We start from the raw sequence: 13073 nt of genomic DNA on the forward strand, positions 1-13073 counted from the left end.
AGGAGATTTACCAGGATGTTGCCTGGTATGGAGGGAAGGTCTTATGAGGAAAGGCCGAGGGTCTTGAGGCTGTTTTCGTTAGAGAGAAGAAGGTTAAGAGGTGACTTGATAGAGACATACAAGATGATCAGAGGATTAGATAGGGTGGACAGTGGGAGCCTTTTTCCTCGGATGGTGATGGCTAGCACGAGGGGACGTAGCTTTAAATTGAGGGGTGATAGATATAGGACAGATGTCAGAGGTAGGTTCTTTACTCAGAGAGTAGTAAGGGCGTGGAATGTCCTGCCTGCAAAAATAGTAGACTCGCCCACTTTAAGGGCATTTAAATGGTCATTGGATAAACATATGGATGATAATGGAATAGTTTAGGTTAGATGGGCTTCAGATTGGTTTCACAGGTCGGCGCAGCATCGAGGGCCGAAGGGCCTGTACTGCGCTGTAATGTTCTATGTTCTATGTTCTATGTTCTATTCCAGTGAACCATGCCCACACTAGCTCCAGCTATTCATACAAGGGTTAACCATTGTTTGTTTCCCCTTCTGTACTGGCTGAGATTGTCTGGTTAATGAGAGCTGTTTCTCATTGCCAGGTGGATATTGCCCTGTGAGACAGTTAGTACCTGGAGGGTTAACTTACATCAAGATCAGCTCCACCATCAGAATAGAAAGGGCTGTTCCTGAGAGGAGCTAACCAGTTCTAAGTTCTCAGTTCTGTGCAACGATCTCTGTTGTGAAACAGTAACTTGTCCTTTTAAGTCCAGCCTGAGATCTCCCAAGAGACTCTCGTGTTGCGCAGATGTAAAGTAACTCCCTGTTCAGTATGATGTCATAAACCTACTCTGTTTACCAAGACTGAGCCACTCTTCTGCCAATGACTTCAAGTGGGTATCCTTCCCCACTAGTTCTCAATTACTGAGAGGAATATCATGAAGAATGATTGGTGGTGGTGAATCTATGCTCAGCATCTCAGATGGTACTCGTGGGTATAATCACAACAAGAAGTTGTCAACAGTGCTATCAAGCAGCACTTGCTTCGCAATAACCTGCTCACTGGTGCTGAACAGAAGGATAAAAGCATACAGCTCCATGGCTCCTTTAAAATAGTAACACAAGTAGACAAGGTGGTCAAGAAGTCATGTGGCATACTTGCTTTTATCTGTCAGGGCATTGAGTATAAAAATTGAAATGTCGTGTTGCAACTGTGTAGCACCTTAGTTCGGTCACATTTGGAATATTGTGTACAATTCTGGTTGATACACTACCAAAAAGATGTGGAGTCTTTGGAGAAGGTCCAGAAATGGTTTACCAGGATGTTGCCTGGTTTGGAGGTTATTAACTATGAAGAGAAATTGGACAAACTTGGTTTGTTTTCACTTGAACGTTGGAGGTTGAAGGGTGACCTGATAGAAGTTTACAAAATTATGGCAGGCATGGATAGTCAGAGCCTTTTTCCCAGTGTAGAAATATCAGTTACTGGCAGACATAAATTTAAGGTAAAAGGGGGAAAGTTCAAAGGAGATGTGATAGGCAGGTTTTTACACAGAGTGTGCTCAGTGTCTGGAATACATTGCCAGAGGAGGTGGTGGAGGCAGATACAATAGCAATATTTCAGAGGCATCCTGAAAGATACAAGAATAGACAGGAAATAGAGAGATACAGGCCATGTGGCGGCAAAAGGTGCTGGTTTGAAAGTCTTTAGTTAGTTGTTACAGCAAAAAAAGCAAGTCACAATGAGTTTAACTGTCTTGAGTATCAAGAGAGTAAGGCAAGGCTGGATGGTCTTCACTTCAATGCTAACAGTATAATAGGTAAGACTGACAAGTTCACGACATGGATTGACACATGAAAGTATGATTTCGTTACCATTACATAAACATGATTAAAGGAAGGGCTGGACTGGCAACTCACCCAAGGGAGCCTCTCCCACAATGAATAGCTCAGGGAAGAGAATTGCAGTATGTGAAAAGTTAGCTTGCGTCAGACAGAGGTTTGACAGTGTGAGCTCAACATGTCACTGTTATAGCACCATCTGTATTGCTGTTCTCAGCACACAGTGATTGAAAACCAAAATATCAATCACCATCAAACGATCACAGCTGGTCCTGACAATTTGTCCCCTCTCTTTAATACAGGACTCAGGCTGCTGGGAGGGACCCTTTAAATCCTGGCGGGAGTTTAGAACAATCAGACAACCGGTGATTTATTGATTTTTGTTTATTTTGAAGGTGCAAATGCCCCTATCCTTCTCCAGTCTCCGAGCCTGCAACGTGTCACCGAGGGTCACACTGCCCGGTTACAGTGCACCGTGAGGAACGCCGCAGTGACACACACCGATGTTCACTGGTACCGGGAGCGACCAGGAAGAAGGAGAGAGTGGATTTTGACACGTAACACAAGGGATTTCATACGATCACACTCAGGATTCACTGAACGATTCCAGCCATCCCGAGACCCCTCCAAAAACAGCTTCATTCTGACCATCACAAACGTGCAGCCCAGTGACACTGCGGTCTATTACTGTGAGTTTTCGGGAGGTGTCCCTGGTGGAGGAAGCCAGCTCATTGTAGACAGTAAGTAGAGTTTATATGACAATCTCCTCCAGCAATAACCTCTTGCCCAACGGATGAGTTAGAGATCAGTTTGTGACAAATAAGACTGAGGAGGTGATGGAGAGTGATCTCAGGTATGGATTCACTTGTGGGGTGGAAGCTGAGCTCAGGTTCAATGTTGGTGGATGGGGCTGGTGAAGAGGATTTTTTGTGACAGTGGAAGAGGATTTTGTGGGAAATATGGAGCTTTATCGTGGAAACTGAGGGATATTAATTCCATTCGACTCACAAGAGTGCAGTGCCATTGGGCTGGATGAGCAGAGTCAGGGAGATTGCTCTGTGAGGTTTCCCATCTGCAGGGAATCTCCCAGGGATTGGGAATGAACCATAGAGCACAAAAGGGGGCACACACTTCTCTCTCCATTCGAGAGGCAATTGGTTTGATCCAGGTTAAAGGGAACCATTGGGAACTACTCCTCATCCAACATAGGGCAAGGGGAGACACTCGCTCCCCATGAGCCCTGCTAGTTGAGACTGGGATTGAAGCTAAGATGTTGTCATTATTCTACATTATACTCCAGCTTTCCTAGCCATGTGACTCAGGAAGAGTGACCATAGTATTCTGGGAGTTTCCAACATAATTAGCTGGAGCTTCATGTTGAATATTGTTGAGAGCCTGGCTTCAGTCTCCATCCTGGGCCAGGTAGTTCCTGGGGCTTTCTCTTCTACTTGACCCATTGTGTGGGAGGGGGCAACCAATAGCAGATCAGATGTAATGCAGAGAGATGTGCATATACTCAGATTGAATGAAGAAATAAGAGCAGTGGAAATAATTTTATTTAAAAGTACAATTCTAATGGATGAGCATGAGCATATGCTGCTGGGAGAGTATGCTTTAGGTGAAAAAAGTAATTAAATTTATAAGGGAGCATCAGAACCACCCTTTAAAGTTCTGTAGCAAAAAGAAAACACTGAACGCAAATCCATATTCGTATGACATAAAAATGTATGGTTAGAGACAAAAAAAAACTGCAGATGCTGGAATCCAAGGTAGACAATAGGGGGCTGGAAGAACACAGCAAGCCAGGCAGCATCTGGAGGAAAGGTCTAGGCCCGAAACGTCAGCCTTTCTGCTCCTATGATGCTGCTTGGCCTGCTGTGTTCATCCAGCTCTGCACCTTGTTATCTGGAGGAAAGGAGCAGTCAACGTTTTGGGCAGTCAACCCTTCTTCAGGATGTATGGACTATGAGAAACTGGAATGTGGAACTGTTTGGGCATTTCTTGATTGAAAGGGGTTTACCACATGATCGTTTGGATCTGAAAGATCAAAAATGTTTTGTGGTTTACAAAATTCAAATTAATTTTGAATCAATCAAGGATGTTAAGAAAAGACAAGAAATAGGTTTTATTGCTAAGTTGCTGGACTGATTTTGAATGTAGCCTAGCAACAGCTTCTGGGCTCGAGCTGCTGTGTGCTTTCACAGACCTAGAGGACAGCAGCTGAGGCAAAATTGTCAAGCTGACCAAAATCAGCAAAAATAGATCCCTCCCTTCTGATAAAAAGAGATGAAAACTTCTATCAGGACCAGCTGCACGAGTTCTCCCTCTCAGTCAGTAAAATACATGGGAAAAGCTGATCAGTTCTTTTCATGAAGGATTTGTAAAGATAACGTTTCCGATATCAGGGTTTCAAATTATTTCCCATCAGTATCTGAAATATGATCAGAAGATCTCCCAACATTGTATAACTTTCAGGAATTGGATTCGTTGACAAGAAATTGAAGGAACTCTGAGAAGTAAACACATTCTACCTTCTGATGTGATTTTCTTGCCCCATTGGAATGGTCTCTCTTTAAGGCATTTTTTTAAAAACTGCCCAAACTATTTCTGAAGAGCTGGGTTCCCTTGTCTGTGAAAGAATGTATGTTTGCGATTGATGGGCTATATTTTAAACCCAAATAGAAATGTAATTACTGATCACATTTTCTGCTTTTTTAAAGAATGTGTCTTGCTGATAATAAGTAAGTTATGTTTGAGGTCATGAATTACCCTGCTAGGTTTTTTTGTTACTTTGGATAGGAGGACAGAAGAGAGACAAATTGGCTGTATTGTTGATTTAGTGACACATTTAGAATTGCTTGTGGTTAACTGGGGCATGATTCCTTCAGAGTCTAAACACTGTGATGTGAGGTGTGTGGTTTATTTTAATATCATTTAGTCTGGAATTTTGATTTAGAACAATTGGCATGTAGGTTTAGGTCTCTCTGTGTATGAAGGTATTATCGATTAAAATGTCAATATTTCTGCAGTGGTGATTTTTATTTTAAAAATCAACCTGACAGAAACAGTTTTTGGAATGCTGATGGGAATTTGTTTGTATTGGGAGATTTTATGAGTTGACAAAGTAAACATTAAAATCATTAGGGTGCTTTCAGCTCAATGGAATTGGATTGTTTTCTGTTTGAGAGAAACACAAATTGCTTGGAACGCCTTATTGTTTCAATTCACAGAGCCATGAAGAGCGTTAGATGTGCAAAACAGTTTCTCCTGTTGAAAGGTGACAGTTTTGGACTGTTAGAAAATAGGGGGCCTCGGTAGTTTAATTTGAAAATTGCCACCCTGAAAATTCCCCATTTAACACAACCCTCTGTCATCGTTTAGATAGGCAGTTCTCTATCCATATTAACTCCAACGCCAAGGCCTCTTATCTCATTATGTAGCCTAATGTATGATGCCTCTTGAAAAGTGTTTTATTGTTATTGTTGCTATCACTGGGGCTGATCTGCCTTCTTGAACCACTGCAGTCCATGTGCTATAGGTAAGCCCACAATGCCCTTAGGGATAGAATTTCAGAATTTTGTCCCAGCGATACTAGAGGAATGGCGATATATTCCCAAGTCAGGATGGTGAGAGGCTTGGAGGGGAACTTACAGGGAGTGGCGTTCCTATGTATCTGCTGCCCTTGTCTTTCTAGATGGAAGTGATTGTGGGTTTTGATTATGCTGCAGAAGAAATTGACATGTCAAAATGTCGATGTGATTCTGAAGAGAGATAAGAAATTATTTAGCACACTGTGTGTATTATTATTTCTGATTATGTTAATGGATTTTGTTTGATCTGAATTAGTCACAGACGGACCTCAATGTTTTAGTGTAACAAACTGTTCTCTCTGTTTAACTCAAAACTCCTACCACCCTATCAGATCCTTTCAATATGGCATTACAGAGAATCTAATATTGTGGGAATATGTTTATTCTTATCTTTGTCTTTAAAGGTCTCACTGGTCCAACCCTTCTACAGTCTCCAAGCCAGGAACATGTCACCGAGGGTCACAATGCCCAGTTACAGTGCACCATGAGAAATGCCACAGTGACACACACTGATGTTCACTGGTACCAGCTGTTCCCCAGAGCAAATTATGGAGCACATTTTAACACATCTGAGAAGTGATTCCACTCAATGGAGCCCAGGATTCACTGAGCGATTCCAGTCTTCCAGAGACCCTTCCAATAACAGCTTCATTCTGACCATCAGAAACATGCAGCCCAGTGACACTGGGATATATTACTGTGAGGTTTGGGGAAGGATCTACGGGAGAGGAAGCCAGCTCATTGTAAACAGTAAGTAGAGTTTACATGATAATCACTTGCAACTATAACCTCTTGCCCAATGAATGAATTGGAGGTCGGTTTGTGATCAACAAGGTTGAAGAGGTGATGGACAGTGATCTTGAGGATGGATTCACTGTGGGGAGGAAGCTGAGCTCAAGTTCAGTCATTTTTTTTTCAATTGTGTTGTGAGATGTGGGTGTCACTGGCTGGGCCAGCATTTATTGCCCATTCTTAGTTGCCCTTGAGAAGGTGGTGGTTATCTGCCTTCTTGAACCACTGCAGTAACCAATTGGTTGCCATTCCTGGTGTTAGATTGGGCTTCCACACAATCTATTCAGACCCTGTGAAATGGTTCTTCAAAAGCAGTGATAGGAATTGAAGGTGATATTTTAATTGAGGGTTGGAGATTTCCCAAGTCCTGACATGGAGCAGCTTGTCTGGTAAACTTTAAAATCTTTATATAATCCTGACCAATAAAAATGTTTTAATATTTTAGACTCTGTGTTCCTCATCCATAAATTATCTTCCATTGGAATTTCATGAGCTAATTTGTGAAATTTAAATCTGATCCTCAGATGCAGTGACCATCTGATGGACCACTGTCCATTCCTCATTGCCTGGTCTTTGGGGCGGACTGAATTTCTTCATTAATACTTTGTCTTTAAGCAATAACACTCAGGGATTGTTTCTGGTTCAATTTCTGAGGATAAAACCAGAAATTGCTGGAAAATCACAGCAGGTCTGGCAGCATCTGTTGACAGAAATCAGAATTAATGTTTTGGGTTCAGTGACCCTTTGTAGCTAGGAAAAGGATGCTTTTTATGCAGAAGGAGGGGTGGGAGGTGGAGGGAAGAGTAAACAATAGTTGGAGATAGAGCCCAAAGAGAGAGAAAAACAGTAGGACAGACAAAGGAGTGGTTAAAGTTCACTCTGGGGGAATGAAGAGCTGTTGGTGGGGATAGTTAGTGGCTGACAATGGGTAATATGTGGTAGCAGCCCATGAAATGGCAAGACCCTGTCTGTGGTGATTGGGAAAATTATAGGGAAAGATAGTCATACCCTAAAATTGTTGAACTTGATATCAACTCCAGAAGGCTGCAGGACTCCCAAGCAGGAAATGAGGTGCTGTCCATCCAGCTTGCTCTGCGCTTTGCTGGAGACCTGCAGCAAGCCTGAGACAGAGATGTTGCTCAGGGAACAAGGTGATGCATTGAAATGGCAAGCAGCCGGAAGCTTAGAGTCTTTTCTGTAGGCGTTCTGTGAATCGGTCATCCACTCTGCACTTCATTTCCCCAATGAAGAGGAGACCACATTGTGAGCAGTGAATACAGTTTGTCTCCTCACAGAATACTGAGAGGCCTGGATAGATTGGACGTGGAGGAGATGTTTATAGGAGAGACTAGCACCCGATGCATAGCTTTAGGATGTAGGAACAATCCTTTCCAATTGACATGACAAAGAATTTCTTCAGAGGTAGACCAGGTGAAAGTGAGGACTGAGTGGAAATTGGAAGCAAAATCTACAAACTTTTCCAATTCTGAATGAAAGAGTGAAGCAGCACCGATTATATCATTGATTTGAATCATAGAATCCCTACAGTGTGGAAACAGGCCCTTCAGCCCAACAAGTCCACACTGATCCTCAGAGCAACCCACCCAGACCCATCCCCTATAACCCACATATGCTACACATCCCTGGACACTATGGACAATTTAACCTGGCCAATCCACCTAGCCAGCACATCTTTAGACTGTGGGAGGAAACCGGAGCACCTGAAGGAAACCCATGCAGACACGGGGAGAATGTGCAAACTCCACACAGACAGTCACCCGAGGGTGGAATTGCACCCAGGTCCCTGGCGCTATGAGACAGCAGTGCTGACCACTGAGCCACCGTGCCACCCAGGAGAAAGAGTTGTGGGTGGGAACCAGATTAGGACTGGAAGAAGGAATGTTCCATGTAACCCACGAGGGGACAGGCATAACTGAGGCCCATGCAAGTACCCATGGCCACCCCTCTGACCTGAAGAAAGTGAGAAAAATTAAAAGAGAAATTGTGAGAATGAGCTCGGCCAAGCGGAGGGGAGTGGTGGTGGGTGGGTCGGTTCAGGCCTTTGCTCCAGGAAGAAGCAGAGAGCCTTGGGACCATCCTGGTAGGGGGTGGATGTGTAAAGGGATTGCACATCCATGGTAAAGAAGATGTGGCTGGAACCTGCAAACTGGAAATTCTGAAACTGGCATAAAGCGTTAGAGGAATCATGGATGTATGTGGGCAGGGACTGGACCGGGGAGAAAAGACTGAGTCAAGGTAGGATGAGATGAGTTCCATGAAGCAGGAGCAGGCAGTGCTGTTTATGGATTTTCGGAAGGAGGTAGAAGTGATCTGTACAGGGCTGGGGGTCTATCAGCTTGGAGGTAGTTGGGGGGAAATCACCAGATGAAATGAGGTTAGTGACTGTAGTTGATACAAAGACTTATGTGTCATTGCATGGTCATGGTTCAGGGGGAAATAGGAAGAGGTATCTGAGAGCTGGCGCTCAGCCTCTGCAATGTAGATGTCAGTACTCCAGCCTACAACAGCACCACCCTTCTTGGCAGACTTAATTACAAAGTCAGGATTAGATCTGAACTCACAGAGTGCAGTCAGTTCGGAGGGAGATATGTTGGAATGGTGAGGGGGCAGAGAAATTGAGGCGATCAATGTTATGTCGACACTTCTCAATGAACAGGCTGAATGCGGTTAAAAGGCCAGAGGGAGGGGTCCAGGTAAAGGAAGAATGTCGTAGCTGGGTGAAGGGGTCTGTGGGACAGGGGGAGGACTTTTGATCAAAGAAATGGGCACGGAGGCAAAGATGATGGAAGAAGAGTTCGGAGTCACGTCTTGCGTGAAATTCATTGAGGTGGGGGTGCAGAGGGATAAAACAGATCTTTGCTGAGTACAGAACATTTAGCATTGGAGAGCAGAACGTTAGGTGGGATGGTGAATACCCGACAGGAGCTGGAGTTGGGGGAGGGGATTGAGTCAGAGGGAAGGGGAGGGGAGGAAAGTTCAAGAGGGCCATGTGGATCTCTGAGTTGTTACATTTTGTGTGCCTTGATGCCTGAAAGGAAATGGAAAGTTTCTTGTTATCGCAGTGAATGAGCTGGAGAATGAAGTGGAACTATGTAGCGATGCAACCCAGCATGATGTGATGATGTTGGAGAAAGAGCTCAGGTATGTGTGGATCTCAGGATGCGTTGAGGGCACCTGTCTGTGAAACGTTGAACATGTTGAGATACCTGTGATCCTGGGTGGATTCAAAGCCCAAACTTGAGTTGGAATCCACATGGGTTGAGTCTCAGCAGGAGGCAGTCACTGAGGAACGTGATATGTTGTGGAAACAAGTTTTTGCAAATACCTTTTCAAACACCAGGAGCGACACTGAGATTAATGTCGGTGGACAAGAAAAACGATTGGAATAGAAATCCAGTTGGAGAGAGAAGTAGAACTTCTTCAAGAATAAACTGTTTCTCCTCTTGGACTAGTTCCTCAATCTCAAACGCTTTCTCTTCTCTCTGTCTTTCCGCTTCTCCATCTCATTTGTTCTCAGTGTTGTATTTAACATTCTCCTGTCTCTATCTGGTTTTGTTTCATTCATTTCTGGATTGTGGTCATCAGTGGCTGGGTCAGAACTTGTTGTTCATCTCGAATGGCCTTGAAAAGAAACATCTTCATCCAGAAGGTGGGGAGCCTGTGAAATTCTCTGCCACAGGAAGCAGTTGGCACCAAAACAATCAAGCAGGCTGTTTTGTCTTGGAAGGTGTGAAGCTTCTTGATGTTGTTGGAGCTGCATTCATCCAGGCAAGTGGTTCCATTACCCTCCTGATTTCTGCTTTGTTGATAGATGGTAGACAGGTTGTGTGAGTCAGAGTGTGAGTTATTCACCTCAGCCTGCTCTTGTAGCCACAGTATTTATTACAATGCTCCAGTTAATGGACAGGTCAATGGAGACTCCCAGGATGTAGCACATTGGAGAATTTTTTTCTTTATTTTCCGATGGGATGTGAGTATCACTGGCAAGGCCAGAATTTCTTCCTCATCCCTAATTGCCCTCAAGCTGAGTCACTTGCCTGTTCATTTCAGAAGACAATAGGAATAATCCACATTGCTGTGGGTCTGGAGTCACATGTAGGCCAGACCAGGTAAGGATGGCAGATTTCCTTCCCTGAAGTATATTAGTGAACCAGATGGGTTTTTACAACAACTGATGGGAACATCAGGAATTAAGGTAACCTGTTTCCAGCTATCAGTTAGCCTGGAATTGTTGGGTATTATTGTGTTGTAACTGTTTGTAACTAAAGTCAATAAATAGGCCAATGGTTGGTGCCTTGTTTGGAAGAAGCTGTTGCCCATGAGAAGCCTGGGTGGCATAAGGTGTGACTCTGTAATTATCTAACACTGTGTTCTTGTAATGAAGGATTCAGTGCCAAGGCTGCACACAATAACGTCATCTCACTATTACTCCATCAGCCTGTATTTATCTATAATAATAGAGATTTGAGAGTTTAACAGATTACAAAGGGATTTCTTTTTATAGAAAGTTATTGCCTTCTGTAGACAGTTCAGGGTCAACCCATCCTGTTTGAACAGGTCTTTTCTCTCCCAAAAGACATTCCAATTGTGCAAAAACCTGAATTCCTGACCACCAGCTCTCAGCCATTGCCTTATCTCCTTTCACCAGAGATTACTACAATTAGGGGTCTATTTTTTAATCTTCTACCTAACCTCTTAAATTCACTCTGTACTCCTTTAATTGTTTCACTATTTCAATGCAAGGGGTCTGACAGGTAAAGCTGATAAACTTAGGGCATGTTAAAGAATGTGGGATTGGGAAGTCGCAGTTATTGCAGAAACTTGGCTGAGAGATGGACAAGACTGGCAGCTCAACTTTCTGGGTTTTTGATACTATAGGAAGGATATGACAGGAGGCAAGAAAGAAAGGTGTAATGTTTCTGATTAAGGAAGACATTTCTGTTGTATCTAGAGAAGATATTTCTGAAAAATCATCCAGTGAAAATATATGGGTAGAAATTAGAAATGAAAAAGAAAAGGATCACCTTATTGGGATTGTAATATCGGCTCCCCAATAGTAAGAGGGAAACTCAGAAACAAATATGGAAGGAGATCTCAGATATATGTAAGCATAAGTTTGTAATAATGGGGGATTTTAATTTTCCAAACATTGACTGCGGCTACCATAGTATTCAAGGTTTAGATGGTGAAGAATTTGTTAAATGTGTTCAAGAAAATTTTATTTATCAATATATCAATGCTCCTACTAGAGAAGGGGTAAAACTAGACCTTCTTTTGGGCAATAAGGCAGGGCAGATGACTGAAGTACAAGTGGGGGAGCACTTTGGTTCTAGCAATCATAATTCAAGTTTCAAGATGGTTATGGAAAAGGGTAAGCCTTCCACAAAAGTTAAAGTTTTTAATTGGAATAAGGCAATTTTTAACGGTATGAGACAAGAACTTTTGAAAGTTGATTGGAGTCAACTGTTCCCAGGTAAAAGGATGGCTGACAAATCGGAGGCTTTCAAGAGTGTGATGACGAAAGTTCAGAGGTATTTTATTCCTGCTAGTTGAAATGTAAGACTGGTAGGTTTAAGGAACAATGGATGAATAAAGATATTGAGGTTCTAATCATGAACAAAAGAGATTCTACAAATGTATTAAGAGCAAGAGGTTAACTAGAGAGAGAGCAGGGCCCCTTAAAGATCAACGAGGTCACTTTTGTGTTGAACCCTAGATGATGGGAGAGATACGAAATGAATATTTTGCCTTAGTTTTTACTCTGGAAAAAGAAATGGAGGTTGAGAACACAGGGAAATAAATTTTGATGTTTTAAAAACAGTTCACATTACAGAAAAGGAAGTCCCAGAATAGAGATATAAATGTGGATAAATCGCTGGGACCAGATCTAATGTATCTCAAAACATTGTGGGAAGTAAGGGAGGAAAGTGCGAGAACCCTTGCAGAAATATTTGCATCATCTGTAGCTACGGTTGAGGTGCCTGATGACTGTAGGGTGGCTAACGTTGTACCTTTATTTCAGAAAAGTTGTAAGGAGAAACCGGTGAACTGTAGATCTGTGAGTCTGACTTTGGTTGTGGGTAAAATGTTAGAGGTGATTTTAAAAGATAGGATTGATGGACATTTAGAGAAGCAAAAATTGATTAGGAATAGTCAGCATAGTTTTGTGTGAGGAAAATAATGTCTACCAAACTTGATTGAGTTTTTTGAGGAAATTACCAAAACGATTAATGAGGGTAAAGCAGCAGACATTGCTTATTTGGACTTTAGTGAAGCCTTTGACAAGGTTCCACATGGTAGACTAATTAGTGAAGTTAGATCACATGGGATTCAAGGTGAGCTTGCCAATGGATACATAATTGGCTAAATGGCAGGAGAGAGACCGTGGGGGTGGAGCGTTGCTTTTCGGAATGGAGGTCTGTCACCAGCAGTGATCCACAGGGATCTGTTCTGAGTCCTCTGTTATTGGTCATTTATGTAAATGATTTGGATGAGAATATAGAAGGCATGGTTAGTGAGTTTGTGGATGACACCAACATTGGTGGCATAGTAGACAGGGAAGAAGGTTTTCTAAGATTACAAAGGGATCTTGATCAAATGGATCAATGGCTGACAAATGGCTGATGGAGTTCAATCTGGATAAATGCGAGGTATTGCATTTTCATACAATTAAAAAGGATAGGGTGTATACAATTAATGGTCGGGCCTTGGTTAGTGTTGTAGAACAGAGGGACCTAGGGGTGCAGATACATAATTCTTCGAAGTTTGCATCACATATAGACAGGATGGTTAAAAAGGTGCAGGGCTGGATGAACACAGCAGGCCAAGCAGCATCATAGGA

General features: G+C 42.8%; 1 pseudogene; it reads left to right on the forward strand.

Moving 5' to 3' along the window:
* LOC125484086 overlaps positions 1–13073 on the forward strand; it is a 63915-nt pseudogene that overhangs the window by 5259 nt on the left and 45583 nt on the right.

The sequence above is a fragment of the Rhincodon typus genome, chromosome 9, assembly GCF_021869965.1.
Source record: "Rhincodon typus isolate 14 chromosome 9, sRhiTyp1.1, whole genome shotgun sequence".
Classification (NCBI taxonomy): Eukaryota; Metazoa; Chordata; class Chondrichthyes; order Orectolobiformes; family Rhincodontidae; genus Rhincodon; species Rhincodon typus.